Raw genomic sequence first — 17,745 nt, forward strand, 5'->3', positions numbered from 1 at the left:
GGGTGAACTTGTGGTCATTCACAGACTAGGAGGGAACAGAACTTCACACACTGAGATACTTGCGGAGGGGGCAGGGTGTCCCAATAATACTCAAAAACTCAGAAAGCGGGGGACTTCCAGCCAAGGTGGTGTAGAGAAGACAGGCACAGTTCTAAAGTCTCCTGATCTCTTTCCCATCTAACACATGAAACAAACCTCTTAGAGGAAGTCCCACTCAGGGAACCCAGAGAGAAAAGCCAGGAGAAAGAGCATCTACCTCAGGATTTGTCTTCCACTGCAGCTTTGGTAGAATTTGGGCAAGTGAGTCTGGGCTCAGAGGGAGGATCAGCCCCGGATCAGCCAGATTAACAGCTGAATTGGAACTGGCAGTCTGAGGGCCGGAGAGTGGGACCTGCTGGATCAGTGGTGGGGCTGGATGAAAGGGGCTTGGGTCCCTGGGGAAGCAGAGGCACTGGTGTTGGTGCTGTCTGCCTAGAGCTTGGGGACGGGGCTGTGGGGAGAGGTCTGGTACAGGATAGCTGCAGACATCATCCCTGGGCTCCTCCAGTCTAAGAAACTCTGAGCACACGCCGCCATTGCACTGAGGCCTCCTTCCAAACAAACAATTGCAAACCACTTCTGCCTCAGGCCCAGGTGTGTGAGCAAAAGAACCAGCCCAGCTGAGGAATGACTTCAGGCCAGGGTAAAGCAGACCATTGATGGAAGGCAAAAAAATTCAATAGTTCCAACTCCTCCCTTTGGGCAAATGGAGAAGGCCTCCCAACCCAGGTCACAGACACTCCAGACAGGGCAACCAGCACCATCTACTGGCTAGCCAGAGAAGCTGCATTCAGTAAAGCCTTTAGCGATACCAAGCCCGGGTGAACCAGGCCCCCACCCACCCAACTCAAGGTCTTACCATAATGAAGAAGGATCAGTGGAAAGGTGGATCCATAGAAAAATTCCTGGAACAGAACAACCCCAACTCAGAGAGACCTGGAACCTCTGAGGAGAATACAATCTGGTCTCCAGCACAGAAAGACTTCCTTGAAGAAATAAGGAAGGACTTTAAAAATTTGGGAGAGACAATTAATAACTTACAACAAGAAAACAACACCTTAGAAAGTACAATTGGACAAACACAAAAGGAAAATAAATCTCTCAGATCATCATCAATTGGACAATTACAAAATGAGAATAATTCTCTCAGATCCTCAAATGAGCAAATGCAAAAAGAAATTAATTCTCTCAAAACCTCAATTGGTCAAATGGAAAGCTCTTTCAAAAGTAGAATTGACCAATTGGAAAAGGAGTTGCAAAAGGTTAATGAATAAAATTCCTCCCCCAAAAAAAGAATGGAGTCTACAGAAACTAATGACTCCATGAGACAGCAAGATTCAGTTAAACAAAATCAAAAAATAGAAAAAAATAGAAGCAAATGTAAAATACCTCATCAACAAAACCACTGATCTTGAGAATAGATCAAGGAGGGGCAACATGAAAATTATAGGACTTCCTGAAAACATTGAAGAGAAAAAAAGCCTGGACTTAATATTACAGGATCTAGTAATGGAAAACTGCCCTGATATCATGGAATCAGAGGGCAAAGCAGTTATTGAAAGAGTAAATAGATCCCCACCAGAAAAAGATCCTAAAATGAAAATACCAAGGAAAGTTGTGGACAAACTGCAGAGCTATCAGATAAAAGAGAAAATCCTACAAGCAGCCAGAAAGAAACAATTTAAATATCAAGGAGCCACAGTACGGATCACACAGGACCTGGCTGCATCAACATTAAGGGATCAATGGGCCTGAAACAAGATATTTCAAAGAGCACAGGAGCTTGGAATGGAGCCAAGGATCTACTTTCCTGCAAACCTGAGCCTTCTCTTCCAGGGAAAAAGATGAACATTTAACAAAATGGAAGAATTCCAAACTTTCTGATGAAAAGGCCAGGGCTAAACAGAAAATGTGGACATCAAACAGGAGGTTCAAGAGACACATGAAAAGGTAAAAAAAAGGTGGGGGGGCAGTAAAAGGAAAAAAAAATGCAATCCAGTTAGTTAGTTGAAACTGGCTATATCCCAGCATGGGGATAAAAAAATGATTCTCATAAACCTTGAGAAATATAACTCTAACAGAGAGAATTCACCTCACCAGAAATGATGGATATTCATGACCTATCCATGAGACTACTATCTAATGGGATATAACTGGCTTGAATCCCATTTGGGAGAAAGACTCTAATAACTCTCAAGAATTTTGACTCTGTTCGATATAATATACAGAAGTAGAAGGGTCAGACACTCAGAATTTTCTATGACTTAGATAGAATGATCTAAAATAGAAAAGCACTACCGCCTTAAAAAGGGGACAGGAAAGAGACAGGAGGAGGGAGGGGATTGAATGGGGTAAATCTCATTACACTAAAAGGTACAAAAAAGCCTATGGTAATAGTGGGGAAGGAGGGAGCAGAGGAGAAACACCTGAATCTTCTTCTCATCAAACTTGGTTTAAAGTCGACCTACACATACTCAGTTAACTTATAAAACATCTAACCTTTCAAGTATTAAAAGGGGAAAAGTGGAGGGGGGGAACAGAGAAAGGGAAGGGGAGTGGGGGAAATGAGGGAAATAATAAAAGGCAGGGAAGGGAAAATGGAAAAAGGGAAAGGGAAAAGAAAGGGGAGCATGTGATATAGGAGGGCAAACACACTGAAGGGGGTGGTTTTCAGAAACAAAAGACTGGGGAATATGGATAAAAGGGAGGGAAAGGGGGAAAAATACAAGCAGAGGGAAGATAGCATGGAGGGCAATAAAGAATTAGTAATCATAACCTTGAATGTGAATGGGATGAACTCTCCCTTAAAATGTAAGCAAATAGTGGAGTGGATTAAAAACCAGAATCCTACAATATGCTGCTTACAAGAAACTCATTTGAAGCAGAGAGATACATATAGACTAAAGGTAAAAGGTTGGAGCAAAATAAATTTTGCTTCAGCTGAAGTAAAAAAAGCAGGGGTAGCAATCCTTATCTCAGACAAAGCAGCAGCAAAAATAGATGGGGTTAAAAGAGATAAGGAAGGAAACTTTATCCTCCTAAAAGGTACCATATACAATAAAGTCATTTCAATACTGAATATATATGCATCCAGTGGGACAGCATCGAAATTATTAGAGGAGAAGCTGAAAGAACTACAGGAAGACATAGACAGCAAAACTTTACTAGTGGGAGACTTCAACCTCCCACTATCAGATCTAGATAAATCAAATCATAAAACAAGAAAGAAATTAGGGAGGTAAATAGATTTTTAGGAAAATTAGATGTGATAGATTTATGGAGGAAACTGAATGGGGATAGAAAGGAATATCCATTTTTCTCTGCAGTACATGGAACTTATACAGAAATTGACCATGTACTAGGACATAAAAACCTAATGAACAACTGCAGGAAGGCAAAAAGAGTGAATACATCTTTCTCAGATCACAATGCAATAAAAGTTATATGCAATACTGGGCCAAGGAGTTATAGACCCAGAACAAATTGGAAACTGAATAACCTCATTTTAAAAAATGAGTGGCCCAAAACCAAATTATACAAAGAATTAACCATTTTAACCTAGATAATGATAATAATGAAACAACATACCAAAACCTAGGGGATACATTCAAAGCAACTCTCAAGGGATATATTATAGCTCTAAATGCTTATATGAATAAATTGGAGAAAGAGGAAATAAGTGAACTAAACATGCAACTAAAAAAATTAGAGAAAGAACAAATGAAAAATCCCCAATTAAATACCAAATTAGAAGTTCTAAAAACTAAAGGAGAAATTAATAAAATTGAAAGCAAAAAAACTATTGAATTAATAAATAAAACCAAAAGTTGGTATTATGAAAAAAACAATAAAATTGATAAACCTCTGGTCAATTTGATTAAAACAAAGAAAGAAGAAAACCAAATAGCTAGTATCATAAATGAAAAAGGTGAACTCACCACCAATGAGGAGGAAATTAAAGTAATAATTCAAAATTATTTTGCCCAACTCTATGCCAATAAATATGATAATCTAAGTGAAATGGATGAATATTTACAAAAATATAAGTTGCCCAAGTTAAATGAAGAAGAGATTAAATACCTAAACAACCCTATCTCAGGAAAAGAAACTCCCTAAAAAAAATCTCCAGGGCCTGATGGATTCACAAGAGAATTCTACCAAACATTTAAGGAACAAATGCTTCCAATCCTATGTCAACTCTTTGGAAAAATAGGGAAAGATGGAACTCTGCCTAACTCTTTCTATGAAACCAATATGGTACTGTTACCTAAACCAGGAAGAGTTAAAACAGAGAAAGAAAATTATAGACCTATTTCACTGATGAATATAGATGCAAAAATCCTAAATAAAATCTTAGCAAAATGACTACAACAAGTCATCACTAGGATAATACATTATGATCAAGTATGATTTATTCCAGGAATGCAGGGATGGTTCAATATTAGGAAAACTGCATACTCAATTATATCAATAACAAACCTATCAGAAATCATATGATCATATCAATAAATGCTGAAAAAGATTTTGACAAAATACAGCATCCATTCCTTTTAAAAACACTAGAGAGTGTAGGAATAAATGGACTGTTCCTTAAAATAATTAGCAGTATCTATCTGAAACCATCAATAAGCATTATACTCAATGGGGAGAGACTAGAGGCATTCCCAATAAGATCAGGGATGAAACAAGCATTATCACCACTGCTATTCAATATTGTATTAGAAATGTTAGCATCAGCAATTAGAGAAGAAAAAGAAATTAAAGGAATTAGAATTGGGAAGGAAGAGACACAACTCTCACTCTTTGCAGATGACATCATGATCTACCTAGTGAATCCCCAAAAAATTACTGGAAAAAATTAGCAATTTTAGCAAAGTTGCAGGTTATAAAATAAACCCTCATAAATAAAATTTTCTATATATGTGTAGCAGGGAACAGCAGGAAGAGCTAGAAAGAGAAATCCCATTCAAAGCAACCTCAGACAATATAAAAAATTTGGGACTCTATTTGCCAAGACAGACTCAGAATCTTCTTGAAAACAATTATAAAACACTTCTCACACAAATTAAATTAGATTTAAATAACTGGGCAAGTATCAATTGCTCATGGATAGGAAGAGCTAATATAATGAAAAATGACAATTCTACCAAAACTACACTATCTGTTTAGTGCCCTACAATAAAAATTTCAGAAAATTACTTTAATGAGTTAGAAAAAATTGTAAGTAAATTCATATGGAGAAATAAAAAGTCAAAAATTGCCAGGAGCTTAATGAAAAAAATTGCAAAAGAAGGTGGCTTATCCTTACCCAATCTAAAATTATATTATAAAGCATCAGTCATTAAAACTGTTTGGTATTGGCTAAGAAATAGAGTGGTGGACCAGTGTAATAGATTAGGTGTAAAAGCAGGAGATGATTATAGTAATCTGCTGTTTGATAAACCCAAAGAGTCTGGCCATTGGGATAAAAACTCCCTCTTTGATAAAAATTGCTGGGAAAATTGGAAGTTAGTACGGAAGAAACTTAGATTAGACCAACCCTCACACCCTTTACCAAGATAAGATCCAAATGGTTAGAGGACATAGACATAAAAAAACAATACTATTAGCAAATTAGAATATCAAGTACTAGTTCACCTGTCAGATCTATGGAAAGGGGAGCAGTTTATGACTAAGGAAGCGTTGAAGAATATCACCAGAAACTAATTAGATGATTTCGATTACATTAAATTAAAAAGCTTTTGCACAGACAAATCCAATGTAACCAAGATCAAAAGAACTGTAGTAAATTGGGAAACAATCTTTACAACTAATGATTCTGACAAAGTACTCATTTCTAAAATATACAGAGAACTGAGTCATATTTTTAAAACAAAAACCCATTCCCCAATTGACAAATGGTCAAAGGATATGCAAAGGCAATTTAGAGAGGAGATAAAAGTAATCCATAGACATATGAAAAAAATGTTTTAAATCATTAATTATTAGAGAAATGCAAATTAAAGCTTCTCTGAAGTACCACCTCACACCTCTCAGATTGTCCAGTATGAACAGGAAGGATAATGATCATTATTGGAAGGGATGTGGGAAATCTGGGACACTATTACACTGTTGGTGGAACTGTAAACTCATCCAACCCTTCTGTAGAGCTATTTGGAACTATGCCCAAAGGGCAACAAAAATGTGCATACCCTTTGACCCAGCAATACCACTATTGGGTCTATACCCTGAAGAGATGAGGTAAAAGGGTAAAACCATTACTTGTACAAAAATATTTATAGCAGCCCAGTTTTTGGTGGCAAAGAATTGGAAATCCAGTAAATGTCCTTCAATTGGGGAATGGCTTGGCAAACTGTGGTATATGTATGTCATGGAACACTATTGTTCTATTAGAAGCCAGGAGCTACAGGATTTCAGAGAAACCTGGAGGGATTTGCATGAACTGATGCTGAGTGAGTTGAGCAGAACCAGAAAAACACTGTACACCCTAACAGCAACATGGGAGTGATGGTCAACCTTGAAGGACTTGCTCATTCCATCAGTGCAACAATTGGGAACGATTTTGGGCTGTCTGAAAAGGAAAGTACCATCTGTATCCAGATAAGGAGCTATGGAGTTTGAACAAAGTGCAAGGACTATTTCCTTTAATTTAGGAAAAAAACAGATAGCTTATTGTCTGATCTTGTTACCTCTTAGACTTCTCTTCTCTTTAAGGATATGATTTCTCTCTCATCACACCCAGTTTGGAACAAGGTACAACATGGAAACAAGGTAAAGACTGACAGAGAGCTTTCTGTGGGGGGGAGGGGGAGGGAAACAAGATTGAGGGAAAAATGTAAAACTCAAATATCTTTAATAAAAATAAATTTAAAAAATTCATAAATCACCCCAAAATCAGGCACAGGCCATAGAAATGAGTAAACAAAGAAAAAAGAGGAACATCATTCAGAAATACATTGTCTGTTATCCCAAGAAGGATCAAAATACTCAGTCTGAAGATGAGGAAGTACAAGCTCCTGCATCTAAAGACTACAAGAAAAATGTAAATTGGACTCAGGCTATGACAGAGCTCAAAAAAAGATTTTGAAAATCAAGTGAGGTAGATAGAAGAAAAATTGGGAAAAGAAATGAGAGAGATGCAGGAAAAACATGAAAATGAAGTCAGCATCTTAATCAAGGAGATCCAAAAAAATGCTGAAAAAAATACCATGTTAAAAATCAGCATAGGTCAAATGAAAAAAACAATTCAAAAAGTTATTGAAGTGAAGAATGCTTTAAAAAGCAAAATTTACCAGATAGAAAAAGAGATAAGAAAGCTCTCTGAGGAAATAAAATCTTCAGAAGTGAAATGGAACTAAAGGAAACTGCTGACTTTATGAGAATTCAAGACACAATACTTCAAAACCAAAAGAATGAAAAATTAGAAGAAAATGTGAAACATCTCATTGAAAAAAAAACACTGATCTGGAAAAGTAATTCAGGAAAGAAAATTTAAAAATCATGTTCAGGAAAAGAGTCTTGACCTCATTTTTAAAGAATTCCTACAGGAAAATTGCCCAGATATCCTAGAAGCAGAGGGCAAAATAGAAATTGAAAGAATTCACCAATCTCTCCCAGAAAGAGATCCAAAAAAAACCACTGCCAGGAATATTACAGCCAAGTTCCAGAACTCCTAAGTGAAAGGGAAAATATTACAAGCAGCCAGAAAGACGCAATTCAAATATTGTGGAGCTGCATTTAGGATCACACAAGACTACTAAATTAAAGGCTCATAGGGCTCGCAATATAATATTCCAGAAGGCAAAAGAGCTTGGAATGCAACCAAGAATCTACTACTCAGAAAAACTGAGTGATCTCTTCCAGGGAAAAAGATGGCCTTTCACAAGAACCAGGGGAATTTCAAATGTTACTGTTAAAATGGCCAGAGCTGAACAAAAAGTTTAATCTTCAAGTACAGGACCCAGGTGAAGCAGAGAAGGGTAAAATATGAGGCACTTGATGATGAACTACATGTATTCCTGCATAGAAAAATGATACCGATAATACTTTTAAGAAACTTCTCACTTAATAGTGCAGGTAGAAGGAACTTTTATAGATGAAGCACAGGAGAGATCTGATTTTGAAGATATATTGTAAAAATAGAGTCAATGGCTAAAAGGGAAATGTAATGGGAGTAAGAGAAAGGAGAGGTGGAATAGGATAAAATATTTCATATAATAAGATTTTTTATTACAATGAACTATTGCAATGATATGGAAGGGGGGAAGGCAAGGAGAAATAAGGGAACCTTTGCTCTCATCAGAGGTAGCTCAGGGAGGAAACAGCATATATCCTCAATGGGGTATAGACATCTAGAATAAGAAGAAGAAAAAAGTGACGGGGGAGGGGGGATGTGAGTGGTGGAGGAGAGGGGGAACCATGGGAAAGAGTGGTCAGATATAACACACTTTCTTTTTAATTTCTTGCAAGGGGCTGGGATTGGATGGCCTGTCCAGGAGGTGGTTGCTGGGTTTTAGGGGTGGTATGTGGGCTTGGGGTCTCTTGGCTCCAGGGCTGGTGATGAGTCTGCTGCACCACTCAGCTACCCTAAAGCACATCTAAGAAGAGTGATAGAGTGAAAGGAGAGAGAAAATTTAGTATATATGGTAGTTGGAAAGTACAAATGGAAGGAGTTGAGACCAGCAATGGCAGCAGTGGAAAAATAAGGAAGTAGCTTTTGTGATGGACTTATCATAAAGAATGTGATCCACATGTGACAGAGCTGGTGGTGTTGGAACACAGTATGAAGCACATTCATTATTATTATTTGGGGGGGGTCATTGTAGAGCCAATGGGTTTGGGTAGCTTCCCCAGTGGCGCACAGCTGGGTGATTGTTGGGTGTCTGAGGCCAGATTGGGCTCGGACTGTCCTGACTCCAGGGACAGTGCTCTATCCCCTGTGCCATGTAGCTGCCCTTATTATTATTTTTTTTAATTTTAATTTTTTTCTTTAGTGCTCATGAGAATGGGGAAGTGTATTATGTTTACTCTTAAACAAGAATATTTTAGTAATGTATAAAACACATTTGTACAAAAAATAAATATTTTATGAAAAAATTAGTGATATTAACTGTGAGGAAAATTATTGAAACAAATTTCTTTGATAGTGACCACAGTTTTTCAAACTTATAGAATTAAGTAATTTTTTATTAAGAGCCATTACTCAATTATTAAATGTTCAAAAGATATGAAAAAATCTCCAGATGAGGTTATCAATGATATTTTTGATCATATTAAGAAATATGCTAGCTCACTACAGAATGGAGAAATGCAAATATAAAAAAAATTCTGAGATACCGTCTTATACCTTTTAGATTGGCTAACAGGACGAAAGGGAAAATGAAAAGTGTTGGAGGAGATGTAAGGAAAATGAGACATTAATGTCTTGTTGAAGGGCTTTTGAAATGATTCAACAATTATGTATTGCAATTTATGGAAATATCATTGGAACTATGACCAAAGAGTTACAAAATCATGCATACCCTTTGACCTAGCAATGCCACTTCTAGGTCTGTATTTTTGAAGAGATGGAAAATGTGATGGAAAAATGACCAATAAGTATAATGTTATTTATAGTGACTCATTTCTAGTAGCAAGGAGTTGGAAATTTCGTGGATAATCATCTGTTGCAGAAAGGTTGAATAGGTTGTTATGTGATTGTTATGAAATCCTGTTCTGCTGTAAGAAATGAGCAAGATGCTCTTAGTAAAACCTGAAAAGACTTAAATAAAGAAATTCAATGTAAAATGTACTGAATAAACAGTAACAGCAATATTGTAGGATGATAACTGAATGAATTCACCTTTCCCAGCTGAGCTGTGATCCAAGATAACTCTGAAGGAAATATATTAATGCTATCTATCCCCAGAAAAAGAACTGAGAATGTGTGAATACAGATTGAAGTATACTTTTTTAAGTTAAAAAAACAACATAAAAAAATAGAATGATGAACAACCACAATGGATGCAACTCCTCTGAACAGTTCAGTGACAAACATAATTCTAAAAGTATTTTGATAGAAAATGCCATCTACATCCAGAGAAAATCTATTGAGTGTGAATGCATGCCAAAGCATACTATTTGCACTTTTTTAAAACTTATTTTATGTTTTTTTTCTTTTTCTCATGTTTTTACCCTTTAATATTGATTCTTTTTCACAACTTGACTAATATGGAAATATGATTGTACATGCATAACCTATATCAGATTACTTGCTATCATGGGTATGGGGAAGGGAGAGGAGGGAGTTAGAAAAATGTAGAACTCAAAAGCTTACAAAAAATGAATATTGAAAATAATCTTTTCATATAATCAAAAAAATAAGATACTTATTTTTTAATTAAATTAAAAAATAAATCTGCTGTAAGAAATGACATGGAAAATCTAAGAAATGTAAACTAAGTGTTATCAATAAAAATCTATTAAAAAAACCTTTGAGCAAAAACCTTTCAGAAAAGACATATTATAAAGGACAGAACAAATTTTCTTTACATCATTTTATGAATGACACTGAATCTTTGAACCTTTCTTTTTCAACATATATTGTACTCCCACATTTTCCTATATAAAACCAAATTTTAAAAAATAAAATAATATTCACTATTTTCTCAAATACTTTAAAAAAAGTGTTGTGACTTCAAAATCCCCATCTTTCCTTTTCCCTAGCAAGATTCAGTAAACTATAATACATATCACCACTAACATTATTTCTGTCACTTTTCTAGTTGGACAATCAAATGAATGAGATCAGACAACACACCTGAGACTGCCAGAGGGTGAATGAGACTAACAAGGCACAGTACAAGCTTTCCAAGGGGAAAACAGGAATCATATGCCAGTGGCACTGATGACCATATTGAATCACTAGCATTACAGTATTATAGATCTTACCTCAGCAAGCCTTGGTAGTGAAATCACCAGGGGCAGCAAGAGATGCCAGTGCATCCCACTTGGGCCTGCCTAAGGCTAAACTATGCAAAAGTTAAAGTTTGTATTTGTTGCCTATCATTAGTGTTTCCCATTCTCTCTCTCTCTCTCTCTCTTTGCCCTTATTTCATCACCCACTACTGCTCTTTGCAAGGGATGATTCCATGCTCCATGTGTTGCATGACTTTCTTTATCTCTTGAAAATTTATCTGAACTCAAAATTCCTTCTAGATTATGAGAAGTCCTCTGGCAAAGTGACTGAAGTCAAGATGGCAAAAAAATTAACAATTTTATTTTTGGGGGGTTAGGATGATGAGAGGAATTTGGTGATTTATTTGGAATAGTTTTTTTTTTATTACATGTTCCAAACTCCTTTTACTGATGCAAATCAACAACTACTTCAAAATTTATATTATTAGTGACCAATATTAAAAGTTAATTTATTTACTCAAGGGTACATGACCAATATTTTTCATAAAGGAAAATTGAACTCATATTTTTCTGCTACAAATTCAATTTTCCAATCCAGTATGTTACAATGTTTATTAAATTCTTTATAGAAAACTGAGGAATTTCAGATGTTACTCTGAAAATAACTTTGTAGGAGATAATTTGGAGAATTTCAAATCTTTAAAATTATGTGGCTGCCTATACAGCTCAAACACATGCCTAGTTTTTCATTCTAATTTGCCATAAAATTTACTGCAAATATTTATATTACCAAAAAGAACCTCTGGAGAGAGGAGAGTTTGTATCAGTATGTATTTGTATTCTTATATTTATTTTAATTTTTATTTGTATTCTCATATTTATTTTAATTTTCTCCCTTTTTGATTAATATTTTACTTTTCCAATTACAGATTACAAAAATTTTTCAACCTTCATCCACTTCCATATTTACAAACTGCACAATTTTCTCCCATCCTCCCTTCCCTCCCCAGTCCCCTCAGTAGCAAACAGTCTAGTGAAATTTGTAATGTACATTTGTATTTAAAATGTTTACATAATAGTCATTTTATGAATGAGGAATTAGAACTAAGGGAAAAGAAAGAAAACCATGGGATAGAAAGGAAAAACATGAGAAATTTGTTTTTTTTAACGAACATAAGAATGTGTGTGGGGTTTTTTAGTGGGTTTTTTGCTTTTGTTTTTGTTTCTTTTTAATCTGGATGTGTATGACATTAACTACAACAGGTTTCCCAGGATTGTCCATGATCTCTGTACTGCTGAGATAATCTTCATCCACCATAGCTGATCATGTGTTGTTATATTTAAAACATATGTGATTACTAATGAGGAATTGCAGGTGTTAGAGATTCAAATATGGGGAATGCATACATAAAGCTGGCAAATTGAAGCATCAAGTATGGGGATACAAAAAAGATAAGAACAAATAAGAGCAAAAATTCAAAGAGCTCACAGAAGGGTCTGTTGCACCATGGTGAGAGAAGCACAGTGCACATAGGCAATGCCATTTTAACCATTCCCAGTAATCCAGGAACAGGCAGTGGGGCAACTGGATTAGTGGCAACACTGGTAGTTTTCAGACCTCTCAGTTCAGAGATTGCCAAGGATAACTTGGAAGGTCAGCATGAAAAGTCAGTTGCATTAAGATGAGAGTGGAGAGCGAGGCTCTGGTCTCTGCAACCCAGACCCCAAACTAGCGGACCTGGCATCAGTGGACCAGAAAAAGTCTTTGAGAGCCAATAAACCAGTAGAGGCAACTACTTCCAGAACTCTCTTGGTGCAGTGATGGCAAGAATGTCTGTTGTTTTACCCATACTTAGATCTGGGTTGCAGTCCTGTGTCTTAATCCCAGAAAGAGACAAAGTAGCACAACAAAGCTTGATGATTCAGTAGAGCAGGGAGTCTTCAAATATTTCTAGGGCAGAAAGGGGTGCTCTTGGTCACCCACAGACCAGAGTACAGGCCAGGAAAGTAATGAAAACCTCTCCTTAGATCATATCACCATGGAAGAACTGAAAACTGACAGTTCCCTTGAAAACAATTACAAAAAAAGTCCAAAAGCTTGGAACAGTATGCCTTGGAAGCAGAGACCTACCTTAACAAAGAGTGAAAAGCAAGTTATAGGCTGGGGAAATGAGCAAACAAAAAAGAAAAAAAAATCTGACCATAGAGAGTTACTATGTTGATAGAGAAGATCAAAGCACACAGTCAAAAGCACACAGTCAAAAGATAACAAAGTCAATCATCCAAAGCCTCAAAGAAAAATATGAATTGGTCTCATGTTATGAAAGAACTCAAAAATATTTTGAAAACTAAGAAAAAATGGGAAGAGAAATGAAAGTGATGTAGAAAATCATGAAATTTAGGTCAGCAGCCTGGTGAATAAGACACAAAAAACTGAAAAATCATATTGGTACTACCTCATATTTATTAGATTGGCTAATAGGAAAAAATATGACACATGTTACAGGGGATGTATGGAAAATGAAACAATGAACTGTTGGTGGAGTTGTGAACTTATTCAAACATTATATATAGCAATTTAGAACTATTCCCAAAGGGTTGTGCATGCCCTTTGACCTAGCAATGCTACTTCTAGAGCCATATTTCTGAAGAGATGAAACATGGGGAGGAAAAGGACTTATATGTATAAAGATAATTATAGCAGTTCTTTTCTGGTGGAAAGAAACTGAAAACTGAGGGGATGCACACCAGTTAGAGAATGGATAAACAAATTGTGATTTGTGATTATGACTGAATACTATTCTACTATAAAAATTGGTGGACAGAATGCTCTCACTAATATCTGGAAAGATTTACATGAGAAGATGTAATGTGACTTGTACTAAATACAAAAGTAATAGCAACATTTTAGGATGATAAACTGTGAATGACTTAGCTTTTCTCAGTAGAGCTATGACTCAAGACAACTCTGAATGATTTCTGTTAAAGAATGCTAACTATCCCCAGAGAGACTGCTGATTGTGTCTGAATACATATTGATGAATTTTTTTGCTTTTTTATCTTGAGGTTTCTTTTGGGTGGGGAGGGGGAAGGAAGTTTATGTTTTCTTCCACAACTTGACTATTATGGAAATATATTTGCATGACTGTTAGGAAGAAGAGAGAGAATTCAGAACTCAGAATTTTAATAATGAATGTTAAAACTTGCTTTTGTATAAAACAGGAAAGATTTTAAAAAATAAAAGCATTTTAAAAAATACAGTGAATAAAAGCAATTAAATTAGCTACAAAATATCAAAACCCATAAACCTGGGTTCTCTCCTAGAAATCTGCTAATTATTCCTGGAAAGTATGGGATTCAACACAGACTATAATAATAATAATAAGGCAAACATCCAAGATACACATATGGCAAAGGAAACTTATGACTATTGCTGGTGCAGAGCCTAGAAGTCCTTTTCCTCTTCATGGAGTATACACAATTTATCCTTGGATATCTCATCTCTATTAGGTGGATTTCTCAGAGGGTTTTGTATTTAATTTTCTCTATGACAACCATCTTCTCTGTTGTTAATATTGTTTGAAGTTACATTTTCACTTAATTAACCATCTCTCTGAATCCATGTATGTTTCAAGAATGTGCCTCTGTCCCCTGCTAGTTGTATTATATCTTTTTTGATTAATTTCACTTCAAAGCAGTATGACCAATGGCCTATGGAGGAAGAAGAAGAGATACAATTCATCATTGAGAATCTGGGGGCGGCTAGGTGGCAGAGTGGATAAAGCACCGGCCTTGGAGTCAGGAGTACCTGGGTTCAAATCCGGTCTCAGAAACTTAATAATTACCTTAGCTGTGTGGCCTTAGGTAAGCCACTTAACCCCATTTGCCTTGCAAAAATCTAAAAAGAAAAAAAAGAAAAAAAGAGAGAATCTGATTTTTCCACCATTTATGGAAGCTTGAAACTTCCTTATTGAACAATGGAACCATGAGATATTATCATTTTTACTTTCTTTAATTAAACAGTTTCTTCAAAATCATCATGGAAAAATGTCCACATTTACCATCAATGGATGAGTTTATTTAACACTGATTTTCTATTATGGATCTTCTCAGCAGAAGAACTTGACAAAGATAAAATAACCCCTAAAATGTTAATTTCCTGGAGAGCTTTTTCCATATATCCTAGTTTCAAATTATGAATACTTCTCTGGTGAATTGAAGAAGTTCAAGCATTGCCCTCTCACGCACATTCTTTGGAGCTCTGAACTAGACAATCTTGGAATCATTCTTGTGGAATAGTTCACAAACAATCCAGAAATTAACATTCTTCAAGAGGATGGTCTACCTAAATCGTTGGTTGGTCAAAAGATTATATTTATTCCTAGAGATGTGATAATATATTTTAACAAATAAATATGTATTTTTCACCAAATTATCAGAGGTCATCATGCAGTAATCTGTATTATTGCTTCCAAAGGACTCTTCTAAATTCAAATTTGATAAAGGGGCAAGAAAACAAAGTTTTCTTTCTCAAAGATGAAGTTTAGTTCTTACATGTTCCCATAATATATGGCTTTCAAGGATATCTAGGGAACTGAGATTGACTGGAAGTTGTCCTTTAACCATCAGGTGAGCAAACAAATTTCATTTTTTTGGTACCTGCATGTCAAAATAGACACACTGCTCATGGTTAAGTTTCAGAACTGGGTGGGGATAAGTTTTTTCCCTTATCCCTCTAAGGAGACTATCTGTTCTGGCATAACTCCCAGAGGTGTCTGGGCAATTCATTATCTATCCCACTAAGGCTCCCCTTTATTCTGAACTCATAAATACACTTTGGGTTTATTCCTAGAAGCAAAATGAAAATTCCTCTGAATTACTGAAACACATAGTAAATATAACTGGATGTCCAAATTCACTCTTCCCTAAGATTCTTAGGCTAAGATTAAATGCAAAATAAACTCAAAACAGTCCTCAGAAAGTATGAGACTTCCCAAAATGTTTTAAGCATTTGTTGTTGAATAGCATTTTCATAATCATCAAACAAATCCTTTTCCTATAGATTTATATTACTGAAGTATCTTAGAAAAATGTTATAAATTCATGTCGAGTAAGACAAAATACTGTTGGTCTTCTTAAAATTAAAAAGGAACTTGAAGATGCTTCATTAATATATGCTAGGAAAATTGCTAGCCACCAGTATTCTAGGGATGTAATATTCATCCTGTTTGTATTCTTTATAGTAATCATGGTGGACACAGTAATATAACAGTCAACAGCACATTAACTATCAACCCCCTCCCAGCTGGTCTGGGTGGTAGCTGCAGCAATATGTCCCACAGAAAATTCTCCCTTGCTAGGCATGGATCTTTAGGCTTCCTGCCTCAAAAGAGAAGCAGCAACACTGGGGCAAGGGGAAGAGTGCCACAAAGAAGACCCCACCAAGTCCATCCACCTGACAGGTATTCTGGGCTATGACAGGCATGACACACATCATTAAAGAGTAGGACAGACCTGGCTGAAAGATCAACAAGAAGGAAGCGGTTGAGGCTGTGGAGACCCTCCCCTGCCATGATTGTTGTAGTCATTGTTGGCTATATACAAACCCCATGAGGTCTCTGGAGTGTCAAAACTATCTTTGCTGAGCATGTCAATGATGGGTATAAGAGGGGATTCTACAAAAATATAAATCCAAGAAGGCCTTCAACAAGTACTACAAGAAGTGGCAAGATGATAATGGCAAGAAGCAACTGCAGAAAGACTTCAACAGTATGAAAAAATACTGCCAGGTGATCCAAGTCATTGCTCACACTCACATGCACCTACTTTTTCTGTGACAGAAGAAATCTCATTTGATGGAGATCCAGGTGAATGGTGGCAGCATGTCTGATAAACTGTACTGGGCTTGCAAGAAACTGGGGCATCAGGTGCCCATGTCTACTCTGTTAGGGAAAGACAAGATGTTTGACATCTTTGCAAGGTGTGCAAAGGTACCCTAGCATACACAAAGAAAAATGCCCTGAAAAAGCTAGCAAGGGCTATGTAAGGTGGTGGAACCTGGAATCCTGCCCCCATGGCCTTCTCTGTCACTCAGGCTGGTCAGAAGTCCTGCTGTCATGGCACTGAAATCAAGAAGAAGATCTACAAGATTGGCCAAGGCTATCAGATCAAGGGCAGCAAGTTGATTAAAAAAACACATCCCCAGGCTACAATCTGTCTAACAAGAGTCTAAATCCTCTGGGAGGCTTTGTCCACCATGGTAAAGTGACAAATGACTTTAACATGTTGAAAGGCTACTCATCCTGCAAAAGTCTCTGCTGGTACAGACCAAGGACCATACCCTGGAGAAAATAGACTTGAAGTTTATTTGACACCACCTCCAAATTTGGCCACCATTGGTTTCAGATTGTAGAGGAAAAGAAAGCTTTCATGGGATCATCCAAAAAGAACCGTGTTGCAAAGAAAGAAACTGCCTAAGGTTTCCAGACCAACTAGGACCTGATGAATTCTCAATGAATGGAAATTATTTTCAAAATAATTTTCAAAGAAACTGGCCTGACCTATAAAGAAGTCACACCAGGAAATTGACTAATTATAATGTAAAATAAAACTCAAAATTTGGAATTTTTTTCTACTTTATGTCTACAAAACTAGAGCATCATCAACAAACAAAAAAAGAAGATCCCAGATCTAGTTCATTCCTGCAAGTGCTTAGCATTCCAAATATTACCTGCATAAGTATTCATAGTATAATATTGAGGTACTGGACTATCATCTCCCAGACTGAACTAACAATTGTGGTTTTACATC

The 17,745-nt window shown here is 36.2% G+C and overlaps 1 pseudogene; it reads left to right on the forward strand.

The window, feature by feature from the left end:
* Nucleotides 1-16,266: 16,266 nt before the first annotated feature.
* LOC141489982 (large ribosomal subunit protein uL3 pseudogene) lies at nucleotides 16,267-17,412 on the forward strand (annotated as a pseudogene).
* The last annotated feature ends 333 nt before the right edge of the window (nucleotides 17,413-17,745 follow it).

The sequence above is a fragment of the Macrotis lagotis genome, chromosome 5 (genome assembly GCF_037893015.1).
Source record: "Macrotis lagotis isolate mMagLag1 chromosome 5, bilby.v1.9.chrom.fasta, whole genome shotgun sequence".
NCBI classification, from domain to species: Eukaryota; Metazoa; Chordata; class Mammalia; order Peramelemorphia; family Peramelidae; genus Macrotis; species Macrotis lagotis.